At 44.2% G+C, this 16,646-nt stretch overlaps 2 non-coding genes across 2 annotated transcripts; both read left to right on the plus strand.

Annotated features, from left to right (window-relative positions):
* The first annotated feature begins 686 nt into the window (after window positions 1-686).
* LOC112704554 (small nucleolar RNA R71) lies at window positions 687-794 on the plus strand. The gene has a single exon (XR_003155174.1). It is a non-coding gene; the product is annotated as a small nucleolar RNA R71 (small nucleolar RNA).
* A 14,039-nt stretch (window positions 795-14,833) lies between these two features.
* Window positions 14,834-14,937, plus strand: LOC112704257 (small nucleolar RNA R71). Its single transcript, XR_003154892.1, has one exon. It is a non-coding gene; the product is annotated as a small nucleolar RNA R71 (small nucleolar RNA).
* The last annotated feature ends 1,709 nt before the right edge of the window (window positions 14,938-16,646 follow it).

Consider the following 16,646-nt stretch of genomic DNA (forward strand, 5'->3'; position numbering starts at 1 on the left):
TAAGTGATCTGAGGGGTCTGCTGAGATGGTTGAGGCTGCGTTAGATGAGGTACTTTGTAGGCCTGATTCTGATTCTGCTGCTTGAAGTTGTTATTGTTATTCCACCTCTAGTTTCCATTGTTATCTCTCCCTCCTCTATTATGATTGTCCCTCCAACCCTGGTTAGAATTATCTCTCCAACCTTGGTTGGAGTTATCCTACCACCAATCGTTGTAGCTGCCACCTTGATTGTACTCTTGATTGGGGCGGTCATAGAAGTTATGAGTGGCTGCCACAGTGTGGTCTTCCTGTTGGAGTTGCGGACACTCATCAGTATAGTGGCTGTAATCGGCACAGATCCCGCATACTCTTTGTGGAACTAACTGTTGGCTTTGCTGTGGTGGAGAAGGTTGAACTTCCTGAGCTATTTGTTGACTAAGTTGCATTTGCTTCAGTAAGTTGGTCATTTCACATAAGCTCTGAGTTAGAGCAACAGTCTCTTTGCTAGAGGTTACCTCTGCAATAGCTCTTGAACGACCTTGTTTTTGCCTGTGATTCCTAGTAGATTCAGCTAAGTTGCTGATCAATTGCCATGCCTCATCCGTAGTCTTGTACTTTTTCATAGACCCATTGCTAGCACCTTCCAATGTGGTCTTATCTTGAGATTTCATGCCTTGTGTAAAGTAGCCGAGCAAAACTATTTTGTCAATCATATGGTGGGGGCATGCTTCCAGAAGATTATTGAAGCGCTCCAAATATTCATAGAGAGTCTCAAATTCATCCTGAATGATCATGGAAATGTCTTTCCTTAGTTTATCGGTAACCTCTGCTGGAAAGAATTTCTCCAAAAATTCTCTTTTAAGCATATCCGAGTTAGAAACAGTTGCTCCGGGTTGAGTGTAGTACCACTCTCTTGCCTTTCCCTCAAGAGAGAATGGGAAGGCTTTTAACAGAATAGAAGTTTCGTCAGTACCATCACGCTTAACAGTAGAACAAGCTGTCTGAAAATCCCTAAGGTGCTTAATAGGCTTTATTTCAAAGTCCATAGCCATCACTGGGTGGTGTGCCTGGTATGGTTGTAGTGTAAAATCAGGAGCTCCAGCCTCCTGGATAGTGACTCTCCTAGGTGCTGCCATGTCACTTGCACGTAAATCAACTGGATCAGTAGAAAAGGAGCTCGTTTCTTCCTTAAATGACGTTTCAGATTCGTCCTCAGAGAGGACTAGCCAACGCCGAGCTTGCCTTATACGTGAAATAATTCTTTCAATCTCAGGGTCAAATACTAGAAAGCTTGGATCAGGAAGTGAACGCGTCATTCAATGAAAGAGACGTGCAACTCATAGTAACAAAATAAAAAAATTGCAATTAAATAAATTCCAATTAATAAATTAGCACACTATTGCAACTCCCCGGCAACGGTGCCAAAAATTGATGTGAGCGGAAATGGCAGATTAAGAATTAATTAGAAAAATGGCGTTGCGAGTACAGTTCTTGTTCATACCCTGACCGAGCTCCCCAAAACCGGTCAAGATCATAGAAGGCCCGACCTCGTCCCAAGGCCCAAGCCTGAGGTCGGACCTCGGACAAATAGGCTAAGAAGGCCCATCAAAAGGAACGAAGCCCAAAACCTAAAGGCCGAAAAGGCCTGGGAAAGGCGGTTCCGCAAAGATAGAGATAAAACTCCCAAAAGATAAGATAAGATAAGAATATCTTATCCAGGGAAGATCACGACCAACTACTATAAATACACTGGAGCACCCAGGTATAACTCATACTCTAATTCTACTAAAAATCTGCTTGGACCCATGCTAACTTAAGCATCGGAGTGTCATTGCAGGTACAACCACCAGCCGCTCGGCTCATCAAGCTCGGGTCACAGAACCCTCACCTCGGGTCTTGCCAGACGACCGAGCTACGCGTTTCAGGTAACCCTCGGAACATTGGCGCCGTTGCCGGGGACCTGGAAGTCATCCCTCTACCATGGCGGACGATCCTCCCAACAATAACCACGCTACCTCAGAACAAGAGGAGGAAGTTGACACCGGAGAACGACCGGACAGCCCTCTATCACCGCACACTCCAGGAGGAAACAAACAGAATCGCCCAAAGACACCACTCCCAAACAAAGATCCACCAAATCCCGAGAAGGGAAAGAACTCGGAAATTCTAGAAGCAGTTCGGGCACAGCAAAACCGGCTGAAACAACTCGAAGAGGACATAAAAAAGCAGAAGGAAACTGAACAAGATCTGAGAAGAGAAGTTCGCAAGCGCAGAGAATTAGAAGAAAAACTGCGGAAAATAGAGGCCAACCTGAAAGACCGAACGGAACGCGGCACCACCCCCGAAAACAATCATGATCCCTTCACACAAGAGATCATGAAGGAAAAGGTACCGCGAAACTTCAAACCACCAGATATGGATCTCTACGACGGCACCACCGATCCAAGTCACCACCTCAGCAACTTCAGAAGCAGAATGTACCTGGTCGACGCCTCCGACGCGATTCGGTGCAAAGCCTTCCCCACCACTCTCACCAAGTCAGCCATGAAGTGGTTCGACAACCTGCCACCAAGATCAATCACCAGCTTCGAAGACCTAACCAAAAAATTCCTAACAAGGTTCTCCATTCAAAAGGACAAGGCAAAACATGCCCCCAGTCTACTCGGGATCAAACAAGGAAACCAAGAAACCCTCCGAGAATACATGGAGCGATTCAACAAAGCCTGCCTGGACATACAACACTTGCCCACAGAAGCGGCCATCATGGGACTGGCAAACGGCCTAAAAGAAGGACCATTTAGCCAATCCCTATCCAAACGATACCCGACCTCCCTATACGAGGTGCAGGAGCGAGCAGAAAAATATATTAACATGGAGGAAACCTCCCAGCTAAGAGACTCTTCTAGGAAGGAATCAACCTACCCGCTCCGAGATCGAGATCGGGAACAGAAGAAGAAAGAAGAATCCAACTCGGACAAGCCACGGAAGTACCATAGCTACACTCCCCTCCGAGTTTCCCTGGTAGACATCTACAGAAAGGTGTGCCACACCGAAAAGATCCCACCACCCCGACCTCTAAAACATAAGAGAGCGGGGAGAGATCGGTCCGAGTACTGTGAATACCACAAGCTCTACGGTCATTCTACTAACGACTGCCACGACCTAAAGAACGTTATAGAAAGGCTGGCCAGAGAAGGAAAAATCGACAGATACATAGCAGAAAAGGGAGAAGAGACCAAAAAGAGAAGGAGGGGAGATAACGAAGATCGGGCTGAGCAAACCCCGCGAACCCCTGAAAGGCACGTTCACATGATAAATGGGGGTTTTGCAGGCGGAGGAACATCCAGATCCTCGCGAAAAAGACACCTCAAAGACGTCTATCATGTCCGAGAAGACAGCCCCCTGCCCGAGTTACCTACTATCTCGTTTACCCGAGAAGATGCTCAAGGGGTAATACCCGGGCACGACGATCCAATGGTAATCACCATCATCCTAGCAAACGCCAACCTACATCGAACCCTGGTTGACCAGGGAAGCTCAGCAGATATCCTGTTCAAAACGGCCTTCGACAAACTCGGGCTTGAAGAAAAAGAGCTAAAGGCCTATCCCACCGACCTATTTGGACTAGGGGACACCCCGATCCATCCCTTAGGATACATCTCGCTACATACCACCTTTGGAAGAGGCGAACAATCTAAAACATTAAGCATCGACTACATCGTAGTCGACGTCGCTTCAGCATACAATGCCCTCATTGGGCGACCAACCCTAAATAGACTAGCAGCTATAGTCTCAACCCCACACCTCTGTATGAAGTTCCCTACCACAAAGGGAATCGCTACCCTAAAAGGCGACCAAAAACTGGCACGGCGATGCTATAACGAAAGCCTGAGCCTAAAAGGGAAAGAGGTCAATACAATAGAACTCGGACGAGTTCAAGCCCGAGAAGACCTTCGGCCACAACCTGAGGGCGAAACCGAAAAAGTCCAGATCGGGAACACGCCTGAAAAAATAACAAACGTAGGAGCAAACCTCGAAGCAGGCCTAAAGGAGGAACTCATAACCCTCTTAAGGGAGAATTCCGACCTCTTCGCCTGGAAAGCCTCCGACATGCCAGGCATAAGCCCCGACCTAATGTGCCATAAGCTATTAGTGTACCCGGGATCCCGACCTGTCCAACAAAGACGCAGGAAGGTCGGGCCCGAACGCATGCAAGCAATAGAAGAACAAGTACAAGCACTACTAGATGCAGGGTTCATTAAGGAAGTAAAATACCCCCTATGGCTCGCGAACGTGGTCCTGGTAAAAAAGCCCAATGGAAATTGGAGGATGTGCGTCGACTACACAGATCTCAACAAAGCCTGCCCCAAAGATCCATATCCACTACCAAATATCGACGCCTTAGTAGACGCAGCCTCAGGCTACAGATATCTCTCCTTCATGGATGCATACTCGGGATACAATCAAATCCCGATGTACGGGCCCGACCAAAAAAAGACCTTGTTCATAACCCCAAGGGCAAACTACTGCTACGTAGTAATGCCCTTCGGGCTGAAGAACGCAGGGGCAACCTACCAGAGGCTAATGAATAAAGTGTTCTCAGAGCACATCGGACTACAGCTAGAGGTGTATGTCGACGACATGCTGGTAAAGACACAAGAAGACAGAAACTTGGTGCCCGACCTCACCAGTGTCTTCGACACCCTCAGGAAGCACAACATGAGACTCAACCCGACAAAGTGCACCTTCGCCGCACAAGCCGGAAAGTTCTTAGGCTTCATGCTGACTCAAAGAGGCATCGAAGCAAACCCGGATAAATGCCAAGCAATACTCAATATGAAGAGCCCGACGTGTGTCAAAGAAGTACAACAACTGAATGGAAGGCTAGCCGCCCTATCAAGATTCTTGGCAGGATCAGCGATAAAATCACTACCTCTCTACTCACTCCTAAAGAAAGGGAAACCCTTCGCGTGGACCCCGGAGTGCGAAAAAGCCTTCCAAGAATTCAAGGAATTCCTCGGGCAGCCACCAATCCTAACCCGACCTTTAAAAGGGGAAGAGCTCGTACTATACCTCTCGGTCGGACATCGGGCAGTTGCTTCAGCATTAATACGAGAAAATGACCAAGGACAACACCCCATATACTTTATAAGCAAGGTACTACAAGGGGCCGAGTTAAACTATCAGAAAATAGAAAAATTCGCCTACGCCCTAGTATTCACAGCCCGAAGGCTCCGTCCCTACTTTCAAGCCCACACCATCAAGGTCCGGACAAACCAACCCATGAGACACATCCTACAAAAAACAGACATGGCAGGACGAATCCTACAATGGGCGGTGGAATTGTCCGAGTTCGACCTCCACTATGAAGCTCGGACTGCCATAAAATCCCAGTATCTAGCCGACTTCATCGCAGAATACACTGAGACCCCTGGAACTCCACTCTCATGGAACCTGTATGTCGACGGGTCCTCAAACAAAACAGGAAGCGGAGCCGGGGTTATACTTGAAAGCGACCAAGGAACACGGATAGAACTATCCCTAAAATTCGAGTTCCAGGCTTCGAACAACCAAGCCGAGTACGAGGCCCTACTAGCAGGTCTAAAGCTAGCCGAAGAGGTCGGAGCCCAGAGAATCACGATCTTCAGCGACTCCCAGGTCATCACATCACAAGTAAATGGAAGCTACCAGGCCAAAGACCCAACTATGAAAAAATACCTGGACCAAACACAGGCACAATTACGCCACTTTTCAGAAGTACAGATCCAGCACATACCTCGGGAACGAAAGGCCCGGGCAGACGCCCTCTCAAAGCTTGCTAGCACCAAACCCGGAGGCAACAACAGAAGTCTCCTCCAAGAAACCTTACAATCTCCCTCCGTATTAAGAGAGGAAGAAATACTAAATATATCCGACCAACAACAAGGATGGATGACCCCCATACTCAACTACCTGAAGTCGGGAACTCTCCCCGCCGAAAGAAAAGAAGCTAAAAGGCTTACAAAGGACGCCCAGAATTATACATTAATTCACGGCGTATTATACAGAAGAGGATTCTCAAACCCCCTCCTTAGGTGCGTTCCGACCTCGGAAACAAAAAGCGTCCTCGAAGAAGCCCACGAAGGCATGTGTGGGAACCACCTCGGAGCCCGGGCACTATCCAAAAAAGTAGTCAGAGCCGGGTTCTACTGGCCGACCTTGCAAAGAGACGCAAATGAGTATGTGAAAATGTGTCCCCTGCCAAAAACACGCCAATTTTCACAAGGCACCGCCCGAAGACCTTATCAGCATCACTGCGCCATGGCCCTTCGCAAAATGGGGACTCGACCTACTCGGCCCGTTTCCCCAAGGACCGGGGCAAGTCAAATACCTCATAGTAGGGGTCGACTACTTCACAAAGTGGATCGAAGCTGAACCCTTAGCCACTATTACGGCTCAGAAAAGCCGTAAATTCCTATACAAAAACATTGTCACGAGGTTCGGAGTCCCCTACTCCATCACAACAGACAATGGAACACAGTTCACGGACACAAGTTTCCAGAACTTGGTGGCCGAACTAAAAATCAAACAACAATTCACATCGGTCGAGCACCCACAAGCCAATGGACAAGCAGAGGCCGCAAATAAAGTCATCCTGGCCGGGTTAAAAAGAAGACTCCAAGAGGCCAAAGGGGCATGGGCCGAAGAACTCCCCCAGGTACTATGGGCATATCGGACAACCCCGCACTCTACAACGGGAGAATCCCCATTCCGACTAGCTTACGGGATGGAGGCAATGATTCCTATCGAAATAGATGAAGGGTCGCCCAGAGTCATCTTCTACAACGAAGGAGGCAACCCTCAGGCACAAAGGGAAGAACTCGACCTCCTCCCCGAGGTCCGAGAAAGAGCCCGAATCCGAGAAGAAGCCTTAAAACGGCGAACGGCCCTCAGATACAATCAAAAGGTAATAAAGCGAAGTTTCTCCATTCACGACCTGATTCTAATCCGAAATGACATCGGAACACAAAAGTCGGGAGAAGGAAAGCTAGCCGCAAATTGGAAAGGGCCCTACAAGGTAACAGAAGTCTTAGGGACAGGCTACTACAAAATATCCGACCTAGAAGGCAATGAGCTGCCCAGGGCCTGGCACGCCTGTAATCTAAGACGATACTACAGCTAGAAAAACTTAACCCGAGGTGTACTCTTTTTCCCTACAAGGGTTTTTTAATGAGACACCCGGTTAAGTAGGACACCCGACCTAGACAAAGGGTAAACACTCTGTAAATATTCTTTCTTTTTTTTAATACTAATCAAATTTCTCTATTTTCTTTTCTTCTTCCTCATGATAAAGCAAATCCTAAAGAAAGTACCCCACCAAGGCGCATTAATTTATGCTCGGCAAAACGCAAAAAATCATTTGCCAAGAGACCATACAAGGTCGGCAAAGATAAAGCGACGAGGTTCAAATTAATGTGAGAAGTTATAAAAGTAACTCTGAAAAGGCTCAAAAGGCCAAATAAAAAGAGATTACAAAAATAACTTAGAAGGACGACTAAACGACAAAGGTCGGACCCACAAGTTATAAAGTAACTCTGAAATGGCTCGAAAAGCCAAACAAAAAAGAGATTACAAAAATAACTTAAAAAGGCCGACCAGCGACAAAGTCGGACCCAACAAAAAGGAGGTACTTGAGCGCCCGAGGTCCGAGCTTAAAGCTCGGATCCAAGAAAGAAAGCCTTAAAACGGCAAGAACCAAGATTTCGAAAAACGCTTACTAAAAAGTTGCTCTACAAAGGCAACTAAAAAGTACAAGCGAAAAGAACGAAATCAAAGGAAGTTTCAAAACGCTAGCTAAAAAGTTGTTAACCAAAAACAACTAAAAAGCACGAAAGCGGAAACCAAAGGAAGTCTCAAAACGCTAGCTAAAAAGTTGTTAACCAAAAACAACTAAAAAGCACAAAAGCGGAAACCAAAGGAAGTCTCAAAACGCTAGCTAAAAAGTTGTTAACCAAAAACAACTAAAAAGCACAAAAGCGGAAACCAAAGGAAGTCTCAAAACGCTAGCTAAAAAGTTGTTAACCAAAAACAACTAAAAAGCACAAAAGCGGAAACCAAAGGAAATCTCAGAACGCTAGCTAAAAAGTTGTTAACCAAAAAACAACTAAAAAGCACAAAAGCGGAAACCAAAGGTCAAAACGCTAGCTAAAAAGTTGTTGACCGAAAACAACTGAAAAGCACAAAAGCGGAAACCGAAGGTCAAAACGCGAACAAAACACCGCATAATAAAGTTACTGCAAGTAGCTACATAAAGCGAAAGGTATCCAAAAAAGCGTTCACAGAAGTCATCCAACAAAAAGCCCACAGGCCGGGCAAACCACTAAAAAGATTACAGGGGATCAAGGTCCTTTCCAGACTCCACATCAACAGCAGGCTCCGGAGGAAACATAGATATCGGGACCGCATCGACAGCAACACCATCCCGATTCAAAGCTTCCACACCAGATCTATTCCCGACCAAAGGGGAAGTCGGGTTCCCAACCGGAACTTTGGGGTCGGACATCGGGACCTCATCCTCAGCAGGAGCAGGAACAATCTGGCCATCCACAACGACGTTATCCGTACTGAACAAGCTCAGATCTAGGTCGGGAGCAAGAACTCGGACCTGAGCCTTCAAATTCTCGAACATGGCATCCATGCCCTTGACCACATGACCTTCCAGCTCGTAAAACTTGTCCTGCGCAGATTGCAACTCCTCCCTTGTCTCCACAAGCTCGGCATATAGCTTGGTATCATTCTCCGTGGCCGCCTTCGCCATCTCCTCAGATGTCTTCGCTGCCGCCACAGCCGCGGTAGCTTTAGTTTTCTCTTTCTCCAAGGAGGCCTCCAGCTCAGCAATCCGGGCAGCCTTCAGTTGACTAATCTTATCAAGCTCGGAACGAGCCTTATCAAGTCGAGAGCTGGTCGCACCAATGGGGGATTTCTTGAACTCCCGGGCAATAGCGGCATGAAGACTAGCCATCCGGACACAGCTCCGCGCCATATATTGAAAATGATGCTCCATAGACGCATCATCAGTAGAAATGAAAGTCTGAGGGAGGATGTGCTGCTCAATCCAACCAAGAGCATCGAAGTCCTTATCATTGAAACCGGCAAGCTCTTGAGAGGTCTTCTGCTTCTTGGGAGGAGGACCCGAGAACGGAGGAGGAGAAGAAGTAACAGAGGTCGGAGGATCCTGGCTTATAGCTCGGAACTGAGGAGTCGGAATAGTCTTCGACCGAGTCTGAACACCCACGGTAGTCTTCTGCGGAGAAGATCGGGCAGAAGCATCCCCGGCCTCGAGATTTCGAGCAGCCACCGACTTCTTCGTCCGACGAAGAAATTTCATGGAATCCGCCTGAGAAGACATCTCTGCAAAGAAATAAAAGGGATTACCACAACAGAAATTCCACCAAAAATAAAAACACAAAAGAAAGGTCGGAATCTCAAAGAGGTCGGGAACTACCTAACTCGGAACGGAGAAGGCTTGGATCTCCCAACATTTTCTTCGTATCCAAGTGAGGTGCCCGACCCCATAAACTGCTTACCACACCCACAAAAGCCTGCTCCACCTCATCTAGACTCTCAAACGTATACTTAACAGACACTACATTCTCCTGCCAACAAAGAGGAAAAAAAGGCTCCCCACTCTCATCTAGAAAGAAAGGTCGGACGTCCCCAGTAGCCCGGACCTTGAAATAATAGTTCTTAAAATCGTGAAAAGACTCATCATACAGGGTACAGAACTTCCTCCCCAGGTTAGCCCTAAAAGAGACCCAAGACACCTTCCCCCCACCCGAACCCGGCTTCGTTAACACAAACAAATAGGAAAAAAGAGAAATAGAGGGAGGGACACCCAAAAACTGGCACAAAAGTTGGAACAGCTTTAAAAATGCCCAGGAATTTGGATGGAGCTGCGTAGGGGCAAGGTTACAGGACCACAACACCTCGGACTCCAGGTCAGTAAAAGGAAGTCGGACACCCAGCTTAGAGAAAAAACAATCATAGGCGTAAAAGAAGAGCTTCTCGGAACTGTCTAAAGGCGGGAAGCAAACTCTCTCCTCGGAATCCGGGGCTACTAACTCATAATCCCTCTCAGACTCCCTATCCTCACATATGCTACATTGCCTACGAAACCTAGCTAAATACTCAGTATCTACCACAGAAGGGACTCTTAAAGGAACAGGATCTACCCAACCAAGACCACTCGGAATCTTGGTCGACATTGCTTGAAGAACCTTTCGAGACATAAAAATCTTGCCTACAAAGAAGAATACAAACAGCAAGGCAAAAATCACATAAAAGCAAAACAGCAAAAGCCCATTCAGCAAAGCAAGAAAACAAAAAGTTCTTTCAGAAGAAAATGCAGCCACTCGAAAACAAAATACCAAAGAGAAAAGAGCCCCCCCACATACAAAATAACCAAAGCAATGGCGGCGCCTCTTTTCGGGGCAACCCAGGCATAGAAGAAAAAGAAACAGAAGCATATGTGTGCAAAGAAAATGAAGACGAGAACAAACCTGGAAAAAAGGAAGAAAGGCGACAAGCTCCGATGCAAGGAGAACGAAAACGGCGGCGCGGAGGAAACCCCGGAAAGACGCACAGAAAAGAATCGGAGAAGAAGAAAACAAAGAAGGAGCGGCGCTCGAAGAAGAGGTGGCGAAAACTCAGAAAAATGAAAAGGGAACAGAATAAACGAAGAAAATGAGGAAAGGGGCAAATAACTAATGCCTTTACAGAGCCCGAACGGAAATCGAGGAGAAACGATAACAAGCAATAAATGCTGAAACGGCCATTTTCAAATTTTGAAAAAACTACTATGCCCGAGCTCAACCTCTCAAAAAGGACGAACTCAGGCAGGGGCACTGTTCATACCCTGACCGAGCTCCCCAAAACCGGTCAAGATCATAGAAGGCCCGACCTCGTCCCAAGGCCCAAGCCTGAGGTCGGACCTCGGACAAATAGGCTAAGAAGGCCCATCAAAAGGAACGAAGCCCAAAACCTAAAGGCCGAAAAGGCCTGGGAAAGGCGGTTCCGCAAAGATAGAGATAAAACTCCCAAAAGATAAGATAAGATAAGAATATCTTATCCAGGGAAGATCACGACCAACTACTATAAATACACTGGAGCACCCAGGTATAACTCATACTCTAATTCTACTAAAAATCTGCTTGGACCCATGCTAACTTAAGCATCGGAGTGTCATTGCAGGTACAACCACCAGCCGCTCGGCTCATCAAGCTCGGGTCACAGAACCCTCACCTCGGGTCTTGCCAGACGACCGAGCTACGCGTTTCAGGTAACCCTCGGAACAGTTCTTAACTGGCGAAAATCCACTTATCAATTTAGAAAAGAGTTGTCACAAATTTTTTTGAAATAAAATACTGGGAGTATGAGTCCCAGGTCGTCCCCCAACGAGTTTCAGGAAGATGTGCTATTTTATCAATCAGAGGTTTTCAAAATGGGTTTTGAGTTTGATCAACAAAAAATTAAATTAGAGAATTTATATGAATTAAATAAAATCTTGATCAGGAGAAGATTAATTGGAAGTTCTATCCTTGTTGGAAATTTGTCAAGATTAATTAATAATTAGTCATTGTTTTCATTTAGTTAACCCTCAACGAATGAAGGAAAGTCAAATTAAAAGTCAACTCCTATTCACAAGTCCTAATCCTCTCCGTTGGGAAGGATTAGAGTTAGTGACTAACAAGCCAACCAACAATGAACCAATTACAATTGAGCTCTTGAGTATTCCAACTCAAGGTTCTCCTTTTAATCAACTCCCAATCAAGTTGGGGGACTACTCCATCATCATAAAAATAGACTTCACAAAATCAATGGGGAAAATAAGAAGAGACATAATAAACAATAATGAAAGAGATTAATTAAAAGTAAAAATAGTTTTTGTATTAATAAATTCTGAAAATAATCCAATATCAACTCTGGGCAAATTAAGAATATGGAAGAGTAGATGAAAAATAGATAACAAACTATGATGACCAATTCCGGAGGTAAACACTTCTCAAAAGCTAATGCCAAAAATCTTTAAATCCTAATTTATGAATGTCAAAAAGAGAAACCTAGGGGAGGAGTAGTATCCGATCTAAAAAAACTTGAAATTGTGTGGAATGAATTCTTGCCTTTGTCTCTGCATGTTCCCTGGCTCTAATCTGTGTTTCTGGGCCAAAAACTGGGTTGAAATGTGGCCCAAAATCAAGGCCAGCAACTTCTGTAATTCTGCAGATCGCGCATGTCACGCGGCTGCGTCGTCCACGCGTTTGCGTCACTCAGCATTTTTCATACCACGCGTTTGCATCGTCCACGCATTCGCATCGTTTATACAGCTTCCAATCTGCGTGGTCGCATTATGCACGTGAGCGCGTCACTGCAATTTCTTCCATTTCGCGCGGTAGTGTGAGCCATGCAACTGCGTGACTTCTCGGTAGTGTGAGCCATTTCTCAGTTCCTTGTGTTCCTTCCACTTTTGTATGCTTCCTCTTTATTCCTTATGCCATCCTTGCCCTATGAAGCCTGAAATACTTAACACACAGATCACGACATCGAATGGTACGAAGGAAAATAAAAATATACAACTAAAAGGTCTTTAGGAAGCAAGTTTTCAATCATAGAATATTTTTAGGAAGAAATTATAAATACATGCAAATCATATGAATAAGTGGGTGAAGACTTGATAAAACCACATAATTAAACACAATATGAATCATAAAATAGTGGTTTATCAGGTAGTTTTTAGTAGGATCTAGCTATTTTTAGGGATGTTTCATTAGTTTTTATGCAAAATTCACATTTCTGGACTTTACTATGAGTTTGTGTGTTTTTTTGTGATTTCAGGTATTTTCTGGCTGAAATTGAGGGATCTGAGCAAAAATCTAATTCAGGCTGACAAATGACTACTGATGCTGTTGGATTATGACCTCCTTGCACTTGAAATGGATTTTCTGGAGATATAGTACTCCAAATGGCGTGCTCTCAACTTCGTTGGAAAGTAGACATCCAGGGCTTTCCGGCAATATATAATAGTCCATACTTTATTTGAGTTTAGATGACGCAAACTGGCGTTCAATGCTAGTTCCAAGCTGCATTCTGTAGTAAAATGCCAAAAACACATCACAAACCAGAGTTAAATGCCAAAAACACGTTACAACTTGGCGTTTAACTCCAAGAGAAGCCTCTGGATGTGTAAAGCTCAAGCTCAGCCCAAGCACACACCAAGTGGGCACCCGAAGTGGATTTCTACATCAATTACTTATTTCTGTAAACCCTAGTAACTAGTTTTGTATAAATAGAACTTTTTACTATTGTACTAGGCGTCTTTTGACCACATCTTTAGATTACCTTATAATCCTTTGATCACGTCTTGGAGGCTGGCCTTTCGGCCATGCCTAGACTTTGTTCTTATATATTTTCAACGGTGGAGTTTCTACACACCATAGATTAAGGTGTGGAGTTCTGCTGTACCTCGAGTTTTAATGCAAAGTACTACTATTTTCTATTCAATTCATGCTTATTCTTGTTCTAAGATATCACTCGTACTTCAACCTGATGGATGTGATGATCCGTGACACTCATCATCATCCATCCTTATGAACGCGTGCCTGACAACCACTTCCGTTCTACAAGCGAGAGCTAGAGTGTGCATCTCTTGGATTCCTTAATCAGAATCTTCGTGGTATGAGCTAGAATCCATTGGCGGCCATTCTTGAGAATCTGGAAAGTCTAAACCTTGTATGTGGTATTCCGAGTAGGATTCAGGGATTGAATGACTGTGACGAGCTTCAAACTCGCGAGTGTTGGGTGTAGTGACAGACGCAAAAGAATCAATGGATTCTATTCCAACATGATCGAGAACCGACAGATGATTAGCTGTGCTGTGACAAAGCATTTAGACCATTTTCACTGAGAGGATAGGAAGTAGCCATTGACAACGGTGACGCCCTACATACAGCTTGCCATGGAATGGAGTAAGAATGACTGGATGAAGTAGTAGGAAAGTAGAGATTCAGAAGGAACACAACATCTTCATGCACTTATCTGAAATTCTCACCAATGAATTACATAAGTATCTCTATCTCTATTTTATGCTTTATTTACCTTTATATTTGAAAATCATTATAACCATTATAATATGCCTGACTGAGATTTACAAGATGACCATAGCTTGCTTCATTCCAACAATCTCTGTGGGATCGACCCTTACTCACGTAAGGTATTACTTGGACGACCCAGTGCACTTGCTAGTTAGTTGTGTGAAGTTGTGACAAAGTGTGATTCATGTTTGAGAGCTCCAAGTCTTTGGCGCCATTATTGATGATCACAATTTACGCGCACCATACACCATTGTCTCTTCCTCCTTGGTTGTAGTTACCCCCTTGATTAAAGTTACCTCCTTATTGATAATACCCTTGATTTGGACGGTTGTAATAAGCATTGGTGGTCGCCAAAGTATTGTCCTTTTGGAGTTGTGGACATTCATCGGTATAGTGAGAATAACAGGCACAAATTCCATAAACTCTTTGAGGGACTATCTGTTGGCATTATTGTTGTGGAGGAGGTGAAAGTTGTTGTTAGTTGAGGTGGATTTGTTTGAGAAGATTGGTCATCTCTCCCAAAGTCTTGGTGAGGGCAGACTCACTACTAGAAGAAACTTCCACAATAGCCTTGGGATGATTATTCCTTTGCCTTGCATGCTGGGTAGATTCGGCTAAATCAGTGATAAGTTGCAACGCTTCCTCCACTGTTTTGTACTTCCAAAAGGATCTTATCTTGAGGCTTTAGGCCTTGGAAAAAGTAACTAATTAACACCAACTCATCAAACATGTGATGAGGGCAGAAATCAAGGAGCTTCCTAAAACGTTCCCAATACTCATAGAGAGTTTCCAATTCACCTTGAATGATGCAAGATATTTCCTTCCTCAATCTATCCGTGATCTCCGGTGGAAAAAACTTATCCAAAAATTCCTTTATAAGCAAATTCCAATTAGTGACAACATTTTCGGGTTGAATCTAGAACCACTCCTTTGCCCTTCCCTCAAGTGAAAATGGGAAAGCAAATACCCAAATGGCGACTTCATCTGAGCCATGCCGCCTAGTAGTTTAACAAGCACCTTGAAAGTCTCTAAAATGTTTGATGGGATCTCGAGCGGGTAGACTTTGGAAGTAGATTGATCAATGATGAATGGATTTTTGACGGTTTAGAATTTCACTAATGAAATCTCGTTGTAAAGTATAGTCTCTAAACCAACAAGAATCCTTTCATACAAAAATTTGTTTGTCACAAGTACAAACCCCTAAAATCTATAAACCGAAGTATTTAAACCTCGGGTCGTCTCTCAAAGGACTTGCAGGGTAGTGTCTTGTTATTGGTTACGGACTTGTTGATTTTGGGGTTTTAGATGAGAAACATGAATAGTAAATGGTAAGAAAACTTTATTAACAAAATGGTCTTGGCAAGATTTGGTTGTCAAGGGTCTTCATCATTATCACTAGCCACAAGTATGGTAGTTGCAAGGATTAATCCCACTTAGTCATCCTTAAATCAATTAACAAAGGAAAGTCAAGTGAGTTATATCAATCCTAGTCCATAAGTCCTAGCTTTCCACTAATTGGATTAATGAAGGCTAGAGTTAATGGCTATCAACTAGCAATCAATTGGACACTAGTGACTCAAGAAATCCTAAGTTACCTTCTCAAGCCAAGAACATAAAATTCTACTCTAACATCCTCTCAAGCATTTCATCAAACACTTGGAGGGTAATGAAAGAAAGCATTTTTATTTGTAAGAATAAAAGGAATCAACAACTAACAATTACAAAGAATTAACAAAACAACAATCAACAACATCACAATCACATGAATTATCTCAAATTGCATTATTAAAAGAAAACAAAAGAACAAAAATATCTCAATTACAAAACCTAGAAACAAAATAAGAGAAATTACAACAAGAGGATAGGGATAGAAAGAAGAACCAAAGTGTAGCAATCATCAATTGAAGGTAGAAGTAGAAGGAGACTTGAATTAAACCTAGAACTATGAGATCCTAATCTAACCCTAATTCCTAATCCTAATTCTAGAGAGAAGAGAGAGCTTCTCTCTCTAACTCTAACTACTTCTAAAACTAAACTATGACTAATGATCAAAAGTATGTAAAGTATGTTGATTCCTCTTCAATCCTTGGCTTAAATAGCATCAGAAATGAGATGGATTGGTCCCACAAGGCTTCTAAAATCGCTGGCCACGTGTTGCATTAAGTGGGTCATGTGCCACCATCGGCGCGTCCGCGTACCGTGCGCGTGCGCGCCCCTATGTGCGATGCAACTATGGCAAATCTTATATCGTTTCGAAGCCCCGGATGTTAGCTTTCTAACCCAACTAGAACGGCATCATTTGGACCTCTGTAGCTCAATTTATGGTCAATTAAGTGCGAAGAAGTCAGGCTTACAACTTTTTGGTTCCATCATTTCTTCATGAGTTCTCCAACTTTACATGCTTTTTCTTCATTCCCTTGATCCAATCTTTGCCTCCTAAACCTTAAATCACTTAACAAACATATCAAGGCATCTAATAGAGTCAAGGTGAATTAAATTTATCTATTTTGAGTCCTAAAAAGCATATTTTCACTCTTAAGC

This window comes from Arachis hypogaea, chromosome 7, assembly GCF_003086295.3.
Source record: "Arachis hypogaea cultivar Tifrunner chromosome 7, arahy.Tifrunner.gnm2.J5K5, whole genome shotgun sequence".
Taxonomy (NCBI): domain Eukaryota; kingdom Viridiplantae; phylum Streptophyta; class Magnoliopsida; order Fabales; family Fabaceae; genus Arachis; species Arachis hypogaea.